The sequence below is a fragment of the Callithrix jacchus genome, chromosome 10 (assembly GCF_049354715.1).
Source record: "Callithrix jacchus isolate 240 chromosome 10, calJac240_pri, whole genome shotgun sequence".
NCBI classification, from domain to species: domain Eukaryota; kingdom Metazoa; phylum Chordata; class Mammalia; order Primates; family Cebidae; genus Callithrix; species Callithrix jacchus.
This window is the reverse complement of record NC_133511.1, coordinates 76,259,991-76,276,616: the sequence shown is the minus strand read 5'-3', so window position 1 is coordinate 76,276,616 and position 16,626 is coordinate 76,259,991. Positions and strand designations below refer to the sequence as shown.

Below are 16,626 nucleotides of genomic sequence, written 5' to 3'. Positions count from 1 at the left end.
CCAAGTTGACTGTGTACAGGCAGAAGAATCCAATCAAGATGAGAGGAGAGAGAAAGCAGTAAAGAAGAAAGCCACTGCCATCCCGGGAGATGTGGACAGCTTTGGGTACTGGCCTTAGGCCAGGTGCAGACAGATCTTCCAATCTCATGACCTGGTGCTTGCTCACATCTTTTCCTTGAGCCGCTTGAGTAGCTTCCAACCTCCTAGGCAGATGATCCGTACCAAAGGCTGAAGGTATCCTGAAGAAGGTTGATCTTCCAGACCCTGTCTAGGCTCCACTTGCAGTGCTCTCAGTATTTGTTACACAGAGGTGGCCAAATGAACTGCAGACTTCCCTTTCTCCTGAGACTCCAGAATGTCCAAGAAGAGCACATCTACAGGACTGAAGGTTCTAGAAAGGCAAGCAGTGGTCCCACATCATAGACCAGGCTGTTAGGCAGTATCTTGTGTAGCTACCACATGTTACAGATAGGGAAGGTAAACCCAGAGGCATGAAGACATTTGCCTAAAGTCAAAGAGCTTTATTATCGAAAGAACTGATCAAAGATAAATTCCAGTCTCTTGACTTTCAACCCCTAACTCTTTCCACGTTGCCTCCCACTAGACATGATTGGTTTGAAACATGGGGCTGTGCCCAAACACTATTCACACAGGTGAGATTTGGTTATTTCCATGGCACTACTGAAATAAAAATACTAAAGCAGGAAACTCTCGATTCACTATGGTGTAGCAGATAACACACTGAATCCAGAGCCCAGCAATGCGGGTTCCGGTCCCACCCTTACCTCCCTGTTGTGTGTCATCACGTAGGCAAGTTGTTGACACACCCTTCCAGACCCTGTTTTTCTCATTAGTAAAATGTAGACAAAGTGACAGTGCTAAGGGCAGAGGAAAGAACATAATTGCCGAGGGTCTGAGAGCATTGCCTAAATATGCCTCTAAAACTCAAAATTTCTCTCTGGGCTCCCTATTTCCTTAAATACATATCTGCAAATTCAGCATTTACTCCTATGTGTATATTTGTTTTAATATAATCATAGCTGGGGGTGCTATTCCCCACCAATGTTCACATCAAATTAATGCTCCAGGGAGATGACCCATATTTATCCTAATTTTGCTTGTCCTTCATATAACCTGATACTGAAAGGCCTCCTTTGAATGTCCTTTGTGAAGAAAGGAATAAATGTGTTAAAGACTCAAGCAGCAGTGTCAGCTCAGGCAAGGCCCACACTGTTGTAGTTCAGCCCATCATTTTTCCAAGGCCTCACAGGTGCCTCACACAATCCACAAAACACTGGGGCCCAGAGATATCCCCTTCCTTCCACCCAAAATTGCCCCTTCCCACAGCATTTATTCTCTGGCACCCACAGTGAACAAAATCTAAGAGTTGAAATCCTCTCTTGTAAGAACCCAGGAGAGGCAAGAGTCTGAGTCTCCGGTGCTCCATGATCAGTCCCCAGGGATGCCAAGGGAGGTCTCACATGCCTGTTAGGCATGGCTCTCCCTGGGAGGCACCTAGCTTCTCTCTCCTTCCTGCCCAGGAAGGAAGGGCCCCACAGGAAACCCACATCTCACTGCCCCCCTGCCCTCTGCTTCCTGCTGTCTCTGCCCCTGCCCTGTGTCAGTGCTCTTGCCAAAGTCCCTTTCTGTAACCCTGACCTTGTTCCTGAGTCCATCTCCATTCCTCTCTGCCCTGTGGTGTTACAGGACTCTCTCCCTGGTCCCCATCCCACTCCACCCCTGGATTCCTTGTTAGTAAACACGACAGAATGTTCTGCAGTGCAGGCATCCTCAGTGAATGAGGGCCCCTGAGGACAGGGCAGGAGGGACTGGCTACAGCTCCCAGTTCCCAGCCAGGCCTGGGCAGATTCCACTAGTGAGCTGCTGATTCAATTCCAGACAACAAATGTTATCAAGGTCCACTCTGGGCCCAGCCCTGCACTAGGTGCAGGAGGGGCAGCTATGAAGCACACACAGCATGGCACAGCCCCTGGGTTGGAGTACAGGCCTGAGAACCCATAATTACAATCTTCGGGCTCCACAGAGAAGATGTCTAGTGAATGGAGAAGGGCAGAGGGGGCAAGGGAAGGGAGCAGAGGAGAAATCAGGGAGGCCAGCCCTCCCATAGCCACAGCACATCAGGAGCAGGACTCTGACAGCCAGCTCCCAAGAGGCCACTGTAACACACAGACCAGCAGTCAGGGCTGCCTGGGCTGGGGCAGGGAAGCACGTGAAAGGAACCAGGGCTGTTATCCATCTTAACTATTCCATTGTTTTTCTTTTTTTGAGAGAGGATTGCTCTGTCGCCCAGACTGGAGTGCCGTGGGGGGCAATCTCGGCTCACTGCAAACTCTGCCTCCCGGGTTCAAGCAATTCTCATGCCTCAGCCTTCCAAGTTGCTGGGGTTATAGATGCATGCCACCACATCTGGCTAATTTTTCTATTTTTAGGAGAGGCGGGGTTTCACCACGTTGGCCAGGCTGGTCTAGAACTCCTGACCTCAAGTGATCTACCTGCCTTGGCCTCTCAAAGTGCTGGGATTACAGGTGTGAGCCACTGCTCCCAGACAGGTTATTATTCCTGAGCCAAACTGCCTTTTTCCGACACTCAATTCAGAAACAGCCAGTCCAGGAGAGCCCCACCAAGTGACCAGTGGGAAGGCTGGGTTCCACTCTGTGGTAACAACTCCTGATTTCAGCAGAAACCTCCAAGATCAAAATAAAGAAGAACGTGTTGTAACAAGGAGGAGGAAAGGGGAATCATGGAAGGAGGATCCAAGGATGCAGAATGAGAGTAAGACGGGCTCAGGAGGGAGAAGACAGTGAGCAAAAAGCAGAGTTGGTCATGGATACCCGCCAGTGCAGTCAGAGCTAAAGGACACACCTGCTGAAGGTGTGCAGGTGTTCAGTATCATGCATGGCCAGAGAGAGGCCCCATCCCAGCCCTTCCCACAGGGCATGCCTGCCCTGGTACCAGGGGAAGTAAGGGCAATGCACCCTTGTTCCACTGTCAAATTAGCTACTGATGGTGGCACCTGGAGGGGTTCCCACCCTACACTTTATCCAGGTAGTCACCCCACACATACCTTGTTTTTAAGCTCCCAAAAACACAGAATTTGATTATTCACAACCATTGGTTCCAAGCATTCCAAGCACATATTGATGTCATTGTATGACCCTCTTTTATTATTTTACTTATGTCATGCCTAATGATTTTTAAAACTTCTTTGAAAGTCAAATTCAAATGACTGAAGATTAAACAGTACATTTGTATTACGGATGGGAGTTTTACAAATGAAATATATTAGTGCATCCAGGGGCTAAGAGAACTTCTGGGTTCCATCCAAAACCCACAGGAACTGAAAACATCCTAGAAAAGCTAAATGTGATCGCTTCTTTAGCTATGCTGACACTCAGAATTCCAAAAGCCACACCTTTCCATAAGTCCTCCACCCTCAGGACCCCCCACACTAAGTACGCAACTCTAAATCAGGAGTTGGCAAGCTATGCCCCAACAGCCAAATCAAGCCCACCACCCACTATGAGGATAAGGAGCTAAGAATTGTCTTTACATTTTTTAGGCCAGGCGCAGTGGCTCCTGTCCTAAAAATCCCATCTCTACTAAAAATACAAAAATTAGCTGGGAGTGGTGGTGCGCGCCTGTAATCCCAGCTACTTGGGAGGCTGAGGCAGGAGAATCACTTGAACCCAGGAGGCAGAGGCTGCAGTGAGCTGAGATCATGCCACTGCACTCCAGCCTGGGCAACAGAGCAAAATTCTGTCTCAAAAAAAAAAAAAAAAGTCTTTACATTTTTTATGGTTGAGAAAAAATCTAAAGAACATTTTGTGACACATGAAAATTACATGAATTCCAAGTTCACCATCCATAATTAAGGTTATCTTGGAACATAACCACATTTATTCATTTACCCATTGTCCTTGGCTGCTTTTCTACAGCAATGGCAGTTTGTAGTTGTGACAGATACCATATGATCCCACAAGACTAAGATATTTAGTATCTAGCCCTTTATAGGAAAGTTTGCCAAAACTTGCTCTAGGCCAAAGCCCAGAAGCTGACCACTCTCACTTTTCTTCCCCTCCCACTCCTTTTCTCCTCGCACTGCTCCAGCCACCACCCTCCACTCTCCACCATCTCCCGTCCTCCCTCCTTCTTCCTCCCACAATTCCCTGGGACCAAGAAATGGGTGCTTATTTGTTTGCTTTATGTCAGATCCTCCCCATTTCTACTCTAACCTCATGAGTAAGCCTTAGGGACAGGCATGGGTACCTTCCCTAGGTCAGAGCTTCCCAGCAGAAGTGCTTCAGATGGGCCACAGGTGGGTGGCATGATGATGATGCCCTTGGTCTTCAGGTGAGAGGGCAGCCAGAGTGCACAGACTGGGCACCTCTGGGGAGAACCTCACCTACAGCTCCTTGGAGGGTAGCCAAGAGTGAGCCCCATCAAACAGCAAGGAAAGTGATCTCATCCCAAGCGGTGAGGGCGGCTGCCCCCGACACATGTTCTCTGGCAGCCTGCTGCATAGTATGCCACTTCCACATGGACAAGAGGTCCAGGAACCCACTGGAGGAGTGTGTGTCCCTCATGTCCAGTGAGCACAGAGCACAGGCCAAGAGGGATGGGGCCAATGGAAAAGGAGAGCAGGAGGGAGCTCCTGGCGGCCACAGTAGCAATGGCAACCCTGAATCTCTGTCTTCATGCATATGTACAGAAACCACATCATTCATTGTCTAAAATAGTAGACAATTGTTTAAAACCAACTTTAACGAGGTATAATTTACATACAATAAAATGCATCCATTTTCACTATATAGTACCATGAGTTTCTGCAAATGTATACGAGTGATCCACCAGTGTCACCTACCACGATCAAGAGAGACAATGTTGTCATAACCCCCCAAACGCCCCATGTGCCCCACTGCAGTCACTCACCCCCCACCACTGCCTGAGACAACTATTCATTTGTCTTCCATCACTACAAATTAGCTGTGCCTGTTCTAGAGTTTCAAATAAATGGAATCACACAGCATGTACTTTTTTGTGTCTGGCTTCTTTCATTCAGGGCAATGTTTCGAGATTCATCCACACTGTGTATCAACACCAAACTGGTCAGCTTCCTTTTTGTTTTTGAGCAAAAGGAGTAGTCATGTCATGTCAGAAGAATGAATCAGAGCCCTTCAGGACAAATCAGGACAGCAGTCACTCAATGTATATGGGCTGTTTCTGTCTCTCTCAGCAGCTGAGCATCTTTAGTCACATCCACACTGGTTGCAGGATATCTGATGTAAAAGGCCTGTGTATTCTGCAGCTTAGGGCTTCATCATTGTCTAAGAGCACTTGAACCCAAAAGGTTTGAAGGATGCTAAATCCAATGCCCACCCCAAGAAATTTCAGTACTGCATTTGTTGTTGAAGAAAAGAAAATGCCATTATAGTCTTTATATGATTTCAACTAGTATATATTTTTTAGTAGTTGCAAAATTGTTTTTAACTTTTTATCACCACTCTGTACAAACAAAATTCCCTGCCAATGATGATTATGGGTACAAAGACACTATTCAAGTGATAGTTACAGGAAAAGCCCAGACGTCTCCACTTTGCAATATATCCATAAACAAAATGGCACTCGTACTCACTAAATCTGTAAACATTTAAAAATGAGAAATGAATATAATTTGAAAAAAGAATTTGAAGAAACTGTGAAATATCTTAATCAGAAATTCCATGTGGCCATTTCAAGCCTAAAACTAGATATGATAAGATCTGTTAATTTGAAGGAAGCTCATGTTTAACAATAAAATATTTAAATGATTTTGTTTAAAATTTTATATAAATTCAATATTTAATATTTTGTTTTGTATATTATTATAATAATATAACATGAAGAAAATGTGAATTTTTTTCACTAGCTCCCACATAGTTCCCAAATCCCCTTTAGTTGACCCTCGTGTGCCTTACACATATTCTCACTTTCTAACTGTGCTGTAAACAGGGAAACATTAGTTAGCACTGCCCCCACACTATGGCAGACGCTGGTACCTGGGCTAGGATGCACATTGTCTTGCTAAAGAGACCTCTCCTGCCCTCTAGTGATAATTTTTGTAGCTGGGTCTCCAAGGGAAAACAGTGATGTAATGAGTAATAAAATATACCTGTTTCATATTTACAAAATTAGCATCCCTGTTACAGATATTATACTTATCTTGACTCCTGGCAGATAAAAGCCTTCACAAGCATCCCTCCGTTGCTCCATGGAGCCTGGGAGGTGGAGCCTGTGACTTCTCTTTGATTCCACCACTTCTCTCTGCCCTCATCTTCTCCACCCCTACGACATGGCAAAGTCTCCACCATCCCCAGCCAGTGAGACCACCCTTGCCATCACCTAGGACCAGTGGCCACTGAACCCCCTTTCCACCCTTACCAGATACAAGGATCATAGTGGTGGAGAGGGGAGCATGGGCCTGGGAAGCAAACACCCAATTGTTCATTGTACAACAATTTGTTATCAGCCAACAAACTCCACGTCCCAGGCATCCAGAGAATTTGGGATTCCCTTGGCACACAGAGGGAAAGGGGGGCATCTCTACCATAAACACTTCCCATACCCCTTTGTCTCTATAGAGACCCAGCCTTTTATCCCCAAGCAGAAGAACTTAGCAACTGGCCATGCAAGAGCGAAGGCAAAATCGCCATCCATCAGCCAAAGGATGAAGTATCTGAGCTATCAGTGTATAGTTACAGAAGTGATAGAGATGTAAATGAAAGTTATGTGAAAACTGGAACATCTCAAAGTTGAGCATCACCTATGCAAACCCCAAAAAGTTGTTGAGAACAGCTAAAATGAGAACTGTAGAATATTTACTATTGAGGTAATTTCTGCTCTGTTGAGTACAGATCCAGCAAACAACAACTCTCTCTCTCCTTTTTTTTTTTTTTTTTTGAGATGGAGTTTCGCTCTTGTTGCCCAGGCTAGAGTGCAATGGTGAGATCTCAGCTCACTGCCATCTCCGCTTCCCGGGTTCAAACCATTCTCCTGCCTCAGCCTCCCAAGTAGCTGGGATTACAGGTGTCCACCACCATGCCCAGTTAATTGTTGTATTTTTTTGTAGAGATGGTTTCATCATGTTGATCAGGCTGGTCTCGAACTCCTGACCTCAGGTGATCCACCCACCTTGGCCTCCCAAAGTGCTGGGATTACAGGTGTGAGCCACTGTGTGTGGCCACAAACTACAATTCTATATACAGTTGGCCCTCCATATACAAAAGTTTCATAGCCACGGATTCAACCAAGTGTGGATAGAAAATATTTGAAAAAAAAGTGGCATCTATCCTTTTTTTTTTTTGAGATGGAGTTTCGCTCTTGGTACCCAGGCTGGAGTGCAATGGCACGATCTCGGCTCACCGCAACCTCCGCCTCCTGGGTTCAGGCAATTCTCCTGCCTCAGCCTCCTGAGTAGCTGGGATTACAGGCACGCGCCACCATGCCCAGATAATTTTTTGTATTTTTAGTAGAGACGAGGTTTCACCATGTTGACCAGGATGGTCACGATCTCTTGACCTCGTGATCCACCCGCCTCGGCCTCCCAAAGTGCTGGAATTACAGGCTTGAGCCACTGTGCCCGGCCACGTCTATCCTAAACATATACAGACTTTTATTCTCTTCATTATTTCCAAAACAATACAGTATAACAACTACTTACATAGTATTTACATTTTATTAGGTATTATAAGTACAGTTATGCATCCATTAACAATAGGGATATGGTCTGAGAGATGTGTCATTAGGTGGTTTTGTTGTGCAAACATCACAGGGTGTACTTACACAAACCTAGACGGTTTAGCCTACCACATACCTAGGCTATATGGGATAGCCTGTTGCTCCTACGCTACAAACCTGTACAGCCTGTTCTGTACTGAATACCGTAGGCAACTGTAACACAACAGTAAGGATTTGTATAGTTAAACATACGTAAACAAAGAAAAGCACAGTAAAAATACAGTATAAAAGATTAAAAATGAATAAATGGAGCTTGCAGGACTTGAAGTTGCTCTGGGTGAGTCAGTAAGTGGGGAGTGAATGTGAAGGCCTGGGACATCGCTGCACACTATCGTAGACTTTATAACACTGGACACAGGCTGCACCAAATATTTTTCTTCAGTAATAGATTAACCTGAACTTACTGTAACATTTTTCCTTTGTAAACTTTCTATTTTTGTAAATTTTTACTCTTTTGTAATAACATTTGGCTTGAAACACATCGTATACCTGCACAAAAATTCTTTATGTCCTTATTCTATGAGCTTTTATCTATTTTTTAAAGATTTTTTTTACTCTTTAAAACTTTAAATATTTTTGTTAAAAATGAAGACACAAACACACACATTAGTCTAGGCCTGCACAGGGTCAGGGTCATCACTATCACTGTCTTCCACCTCCACCTCTTGTCCCACTGGAAGGGCTTCAGAGAGAACAACATGCATGGAGCTGTCACCTCCTGTGCTAACAGTGTCTTCTTCAGGAATACCTCCTGGAAGACCTCCTGAGGCTATTTTACAGTTAATTTCTTATAAGTAGAAGGAGTACACTCTAATGATAAAAAGTATAGTATAATATACTAAACACATAAACCAGTAACATAGTCTTTTATTATCTTACCAAGTATTATGCACTGCACATAATTGTATGTGCTATACTTTTATACAACTGACAGTGCAGTAGGTTTGTTTACACAAGAAACCATGTGAATGGTTATCATCACAACCCATGAATGATGCATTGCACTATGTCCTTATGAGGGTGACGATGTCACTAAGCAATTTTTCAGCTCCGTTATAATCTTATGGGACCCCATTGCATATGTGGCCCATAGTTGACTTAAACATTGTTATGTGGCACATGACTGTAATCTAGAGACAATTAAAGTATACAGAGGAGGTACGAAGGTTATATGCAAATATTGTGCCATTTTATACTAGGGACTTGAGCATCTTCAGATTTTGATATCTGTGGGAGGTCCTGGAACCAATGCCCCACAGAGATCAAGGGACAATTGTAGTATGTTCCAGTATTCAGTTCCATCTAATCTTCATTCTGCTCTGCTGCATTTTCAACCTATGCAGGCCAAAAGCTCTGAATTCTCTGCCTAGGCTCCTTTTGTCCAGGTAGAAACCCAGAAGTCCAATTGGAGAAGAGCTGTCAGAAGGTTAAGTCATAGCCAGGAGTGGCAGCCAGCTTGTATGGCTATGTTGGACATCAGAGTGACACAGGATTTCTCTCCCAGCCTTTAATTCTAAGTAGACCCTTTTCAGAAGCACTCCCCCACCCCAGGTGGGTTTGCCAAGTCCTAGTCCCTGTGTCTAACAAATCCCTTTTCCCTGGACTATGTGAGCCGACTGGGCTACAGAGCTAGGCAGTAACCAGTCCAATCTCTTCTTAGTCACAGATACATGTGACGCAGCAAGGCAGGTCCCTCGGTGTCCAGGTGGACAGGCTCTGGTCAAAGAGCAGCTGTCTTGGGTCCCCAGGCTGTTGGTCTCTAGATCAGTGGGACCCCTATTAGATCCCACACAAGATAGTAGTCATCAGAGCTCCACTGAGTCCTTGTAAGACTGAGGTTTGATGATCTCTTGAGGAATCTTCCCCCATCACATTGATCTTTCTGAAGACAAATTTTATCATCGGTTGTGTGTCAGGTAAGACTCTCCTGGTTACAAACAACTTTTTAAAAATTCTAATTGGCTTAAGCAAAAAAGAGCACATGAAACTAAAAAGTACCAGGGACAGCCAGCTTCAGGCAAAGCTTCATACTAGGCTCAAACCATGGCATCACCCAGTCTAGTTGTGCCTCTACTCTGCTCTGCTCTGTCTCTGTTGGCTTCAGTCTCAGATTTCACATCTATGAGGGAATGGCTACCAGCAATTCCAAGCTTCATCTTCCCAGATATAAGTCCAGTGGGAAAAGAACAAGTCTCTTCCCCAATGCTCAGGCTCAATTCCTTGAATTCATTCAGAAAGACCACTCTTGGGCCATGCAACTACCCCTGAACTAATCACCATAGTCATAGTGATGGAACAGGACACATTCCCAACATATCCAAGCTGTGCTGTCCTCTAAAGTCTGGGCACCAAGGCAGCAGCAACCTCAATCCGCAATTCTGAGTCAAACCAACCTGCCCATGGCCACTTCCAGGTCTCAGCTTCTACAGAACTCGTTGTCCTCCCATCTATTTCCCTCCCGCCAGGCTGTCCACCCAGAGGCTACCTCACTGAGCCTATTGGCCAGCTGGCCCTCACTGGTTCTTGATATAACCTACTCCTTGGTGCCCTCTCTTCCACCTCTAGGCTTAGGCCTGCACTCAGGAACTGGAAAAGCGTCTTCCAAAACTCTGAGTCTGTTAGCACCAGGCAGCCAGAATTCCCAAAGAAGACAGAGCTTCTCTTGCTCAGATGCCTGGAGTGTGCCCCTGCCAGGCTGCCTGGCACAGGAGGCCAGCTGGGGTTCCAGGTGAGACATGAGAAGGACTGGTAAGACAGAGGACAGAATAAGAGCACTCAGGAAACAAAACCTCTCATCCAGCTTCCTTCTAGTTGGAGGGGCCTTAAATGCTACGTCAAGGAGATGAGACTTGATCCAACAGGCAGTGAAGAGTAGTCAAAAGGCTTACTGGATGGGTGAATGGATGGACGAACACGCACACAAGTAACCTTAGCTTAGAGATGGAAAGTGACTTGCCCTATATCACATAGGAAGCAAGTGGCAGAAATGGGACCAAACTCCAGGCCTACCTGTGGCCATCCTAGGGCTCCAGCATCAGCCCGGGCTGCCTCCATCTCAGCAGGGCAGTCTGGAAACCTTGGAGACTGTCAGCCACTCTCAGAGGTGCCAGACCTGGGCTTCTGAGCTTGGAGCAAAAGCAGAGGCCTGGACATTATAAATGTGGACACTGGGAAATTTCAACAAGGCTCAAGCTGGCGCCTAAAGTTGAGGCTGGGGAATTCAAATAAGACTGAATTATCTCACAGTGAGGTAGAGGAGGGGCAGAGGGAGCCTGCCTGAAGCTCAGTTACACTTTGTTCTGGGAGAATCCAGCCAGACCCCCAGAGGGCAGCCCATCCCTGACAAAGCCCAGAGCTCGGCAGCAGGGGACCATGACTCCTGGAGAAGAGCTTGGGAGAGATAAGGGATATTATCTCTGGCTTCCAAAGGCTTTGCCAGTGCTCCTTCTGTGCCTGGCACTTTGCCCCAGGGCACAGAGCTATAATTTAGAGAGGGCGGGGACTGGGATCCAGGGTGGAGGGCAAGAAGCCTTCTGCCCCTTGATTTAGGGGAACTGAAACTAGTTTAGGGCAGGATAAGTCAGGATATCAGAAGTGAAGAAAGATCTAGAATTTTCATGAGAGCAAGAACTTTGCTGTCTGGCTCACCATTGTATCTCCAGTGGCTGGAAAAAACTCTGACACATAATAGGTCCTCAATAAATATTTGTTGAATTAATCATGAACCCTTGCTGAGGGTAGGGAAGCAATTTTTCACTCCCTTTTGCTGCCCACAGTTTCCCTACTGGATCTCCAGCATATAATAAAAAGTCTGCATGAAGTCAGTGTACTTACAGTGGTTGGCTGAGTTTCTGTGCCCAGAGTGGCTGCACATCCAAACTAGAGCAGTTCATTCTTAGCTCCATCAAACATATTTGATGGACCTGCAGCAGGAGCGGCCTCAGGACACTGAATAAAGGAGGGAGGAGTTTATTCCGCCAGGACACCAGGCAGTAATTTGTCAAAAACCCAGCTCATCTAACAAAGGAAGGTTCTGCCTTTATATAGGCTTATACTTTAGATGTTACACGTGGAAGAATCTTAGGTTTATAGCTTTAGGTATCACATACGAAAGGGTTCTGGTTTACAGTTTTAGGACTCACATGTGAAAAGGTCTCTGGTTTGATCTTGTTTTAAGTAAAAATAGTGTCTTCCAGAGAGTTTCCCCAAGACCAAGCATGTTATTTTCAGGAAGGAGATTTAGGAGGTGCCAGCTGGCCTGCTCTCTCTTCTATTGAGCTGCACAGTGGATGACAGAGGGGGAGGAAATCCCAGATGCCTGGGTCTCCTTCCTCAGATACAAAAAGTATGAGGCTGGACATCAGGAAATTTAGGTCCTAGGTACACCCCACTGTTTATCAATGACAGATATGAAAAAACTTTCAGATCATCTTCAAAATCAACTCTCCTCTTGTTATGCCCATTTCGTAGATGTGAAAACGAAGTTGTGCCTAGCGCTAGATCACACAGCCTCAGGGTGGCAGAGCAAGCTTGACATCAGGAACTTGCTGTGCAACTCTCAGTAGCTTCTTTCCCCTTTCTGTGCCTGTTTTCTCACCTGCATTACTGTGGTTTCCAAAGACAATCTGGGATCTCCTATGGCGGAGGCAGGAGGCAACTGTCTGAGAGCCCCACCTCCGCCGCTAAAGGCTGATCCAGCTTAAATGTACTGCAGGGAGGGGTCCACAGAGCAAGATCAGGCCACAGTGGGTGTCTGCGGCTGCTTGGGTCCAGCATGTCTAAAGCCATCATTCATTTGGATCTTTCTATTACCTTTTCCTAGAACAGAGAAGACTGGAAAGGATTTTTAAGGAAAGCTAGAGGTAAAGTTAGAAAGGCAGGAAAGAAAGAAGAGGGAAAACAAAGGTAGAGGAAGATACACTAATGACCAACGGGTACAAGAAAAGATAAGTGCTCAGCACCACTAATCATCAGGGAAATGCAAATCAAAACCACAATGAGCCATCACATCACACCTGTTAGGCTGGCTATTATCAAAAAGACAAGAGATAACAAGGGTAAGCAAAAATGTAAATAAAAGGGAACCCTTGTACACTGCTGGTGAGAATGTAAATTGGTACAACCATTATGGAAAACAGTATGGAGATTCCTCAAAAAGTTACAAATAGAAGTACTGTATGACCTGGCAATCCTACTATTGAGTATATACCTAGGGAAATGAAATCACCCCCTTGTAAAGATAGCTGCATCCCACGTTCTTTGAAGCATTATTCCCAACAGCCAAGAGAGGAAAACAGCCAAAAGATATGAAATGACCCACAAGAGATAAATGGATAAAGAAATTGTGAAATATATATATATGTAAATTGTGAGACATTTACATACATATCTCACAATTTATATACATATATGTATGTGATTTATATACTATACATATATATTTATATGTATATAAATATATGTATTTCTCATATATATTTTTAAAGAAATATATATGTATACATATATGTGTATAAATTTATATGTATATAAATCACATACATATATGTATGTATATGTATATAAATCACATACATATATACACATATATGTATACATATATATTTCTTTAAAAATATATATGAGAAATACATATATTTATTTGTGTATTATATAAACATATATATGTGTGCTATATGTATATATTTATATATAAATGTAAACACACACAAAGAAATATTATTCAACCTTGAAAAGAAAGAGATCCTGCCATTTGTAACAACATAAATGAACCTAAAAGACATTATGCTAAGTAAAATAAACCAAAGAAAGAAATATACTGCATGATTTCACTTATACATGAATCTTAAAAAATTAAAAAGTTGAATACATAAAAACAGAAGAACGATGACTGGCGGAAGGGCCTGGGGAGGTGTAGGTCAGAGGGTTGAAAGATGTAGTTGTACAGGATGAATGAGACTAGCAATCCAATGAACAGCAGGAGCATTATAGTTGATAATATTGTATTGCATACTGGAAATTTGCTAAGAGAGTAGATTTTAGGTACTTTCACCTAAAAAAAAAAGAAAGTTAACTATGAGTTAATGGATATGTCAATTTGCTCAGCCGTAGTAACTACTTCACTATACACGTGTACATTAAAACATGTTGTGTGTTTTAAGAAAGTGAGGAAAGTTAGCACTCCCCTTGACAATGAAGGAACAGGTCCTGGGGCCTGACAACATGCAAACAGTTAAGGCATTGCCACCTACTTCAAGGCAACTAACCATCCTTTTTAAAAACACAGAAGGATTGGTTTGGGAGAGCTTCCTGGTAGCTGAACACCTGGAGGTTCCGGGAGGGTGGTGCATCCAGAGAGAGCATGGAGCTCCTTGCCTCTTCCCACATCCCTTACCCTGTGCATCTATTCCATTCACCTGGCTGTTGTTCATCTGTATTTTTTGTAATCTCCTTTATAATAAATTGGTAAACATTTTTTAATTTATGTTGTACACTGGCTCCTTTGTAAACCCACTGGCAAGGTTGTCCCACTCAGGACCTAACCATTCAACACCCGCAGCAGGGCTGCAACCAGCTGTACTAGGCTCAGACGACCCACAGTTGAGAGACAAGCCTGTCCCTCAGTAAGTCCAGAGTCTGGTTGGGGGTGGGGGTAGCAAGCACACACAGTTACCAGGAATCCAGCCTGCAAAGTGCTGTCAGGAGGCAAGCCCAGGGGCTGTGAAAGCAGGGAGGAGGAAGTGACTGACTCTGCTCTCGAGGTCACAGAAGGACGAGAGCCTGGGGCATGATGCCAAGCATGTGTATGAAGGAGGACAGAATGTTCTAAACTCGGGGAAGAGCATATACAGAGGCACTGGGCACAGTCACCCTGAGGAAGCAACTGCTCCTGTGGAATCCCCCTTAGTGAGCACCGCCTCCATCCTTCCCCTGATTTCCCTGCTTCTGCTTAGCCTACCCTTGAGACTCTGGACGCACTCAGCCTCTGACCTCTCCGAGTTCTCCTTGTGCAGGGGCCTATGGCCAGCTATGCACCCTCTGGCCTCCCTGACTTTCAGTCCCCTCTTCCCTGATTCCAAACCATTTGCCCATGAGGCCCTCAGGAGAGTCTCTTCCAAGAGAAGTCTGGAAGAGTCACGCTGTTCATCTTCCAGGGAGCCTTTCTGTAGACCATTATTCAACCCAGGTATCTCCCCACTTCTCTGGCCAACAAGCTACCCTTCTCTTCTCCCCTGAGCCCCCAAAGCCTCTTTTGCCAAGCTCAGCATTTTCAGAGTAGCCTCTCCCTGTAGCAACAGGCAGTAGTCCTTTAGCTGCCACTCCTTCCATTTCTCTTCCTCCCACTTCAAATCCATACTCTCTCATCTCCCATTCTTTCCTCCTGACTCCCCCTCTCCAAGCTTACCCATCTCCTGTCCACGCTCCACCCAGATATGAGAGGACTCTCTGACACACAAAGTTGTCCAAGTTACCCATGCTTAAAATGCTTTCTAACTCCCTATCATTCGCAAGGGTAAATCCAGACTCCACAGATGCATTTAAAGCCCCCACTCTCTCTCCAGGTGCATTCTATACCTGTCCCTCATGCACCCTAAAGGGATCCAGCCCCTTCCCACTTCTTGGCCTATCCCCACTTGCCCTGCATTTTATCAAATCTGTCACATCCTGATACAGCTGCAAGTTTGAGAAAGGCTGGATGCTGGTGGTGACTTAAGACTAGAGGGAGAGGAATTAAGCAGTGGGCTCCGAAACCACAGAATAGCACTCCTGGCATTTCAGGGTCGCCTACCTTTTATAGTGTCTATTAGAAGCCATAGGTCCCCTTACTAGAAAAACGAAAATAATGTACCTAAACATAAATTGTATATCACATGACAGGAGTTACAGACCTCTCCCTTGCAGTCTGATATGGTTTGGCTGTGTCCCCACCCAAATCTCATCTTGAATTATAGTTCCCATAATTCCCATGTGTCGTGAGAGGGGCAAGGTGGAGATAATTGAATCACAGAGGGGGTTTCCCCCATACTTATGATAGTAAGTTCACACAAGATCTGATGGTTTTATAGGGGGCTCTTCCCCCTTTCGCTCAGCACTTCTCCTCGTTACTGCTGTGTGTTTGCTTCCCTTTCTGCCGTAATTTAAGTTTCCTCAGGCCTCCCCAGCCCTTCAGAACTGTGAGTCAATTAAACCTCTTTCCTCTATAAATTACACAGTCTCGGGTATATCCTTATAGCAGCAAGAGACCGGACTAATACACAGTCCCTCCATGAATGAATGTTTTAAAAGTCCTGCTCCAGAGAGCAGGCAGGAACTGTGGAAGCTGGCTTAGCCATGCCTTGCAGGTCTTTGTGCCACCAACATCTAGCATGGATCTGAAACTAAGTTGGTGTCCATAAGAATTTGTGGAACTGAGCTGAATTCAACAGAAGGCAGGACCTGCCTCAGAGAGAGAGGAGCCAGGGGCTCAAGATCCAAGGAGAGCTGACAGGCACAGGTAGAACTTCCTGCAGGTATAACTCATGGGGAGTGGGCTTGCTAGCAAAGGAAAGCAGGTGGATTCCAGACAGCCACTGGGAAAAAGTCACCCTTTCCAGGTTCCAGCTCAGGTCTGCCCCTTTGGAGCTGGCACCAGATAGGTGAGCAGGTCTGACCACACCCCTGTGTGCCTAAGAGGAATTACAAATTGATAACCCACCTTCAACCTCCACCAGCTTTTGCTTCTCCCATCTCAGTTGACAAAAGCACCATTCAACAAATTGCTTAGACAAAAAACAAGGAATCTCCCTTTATTCCTCTTTCCCTCATCTGTCACATCCAATTGATCAAAAAGGC

The 16,626-nt window shown here is 45.1% G+C and overlaps 1 long non-coding RNA gene and 1 other non-coding gene across 2 annotated transcripts in view; one reads left to right on the top strand and one right to left on the bottom strand.

Moving 5' to 3' along the window:
- Positions 1–16,626, bottom strand: part of LOC118145818 (uncharacterized) — a 61,234-nt gene that overhangs the window by 9,012 nt on the left and 35,596 nt on the right. The window lies entirely within an intron of this gene.
- On the top strand, positions 13,946–14,071 carry LOC118146025 (U6atac minor spliceosomal RNA). Its single transcript, XR_004731495.1, has one exon. It is a non-coding gene; the product is annotated as a U6atac minor spliceosomal RNA (small nuclear RNA).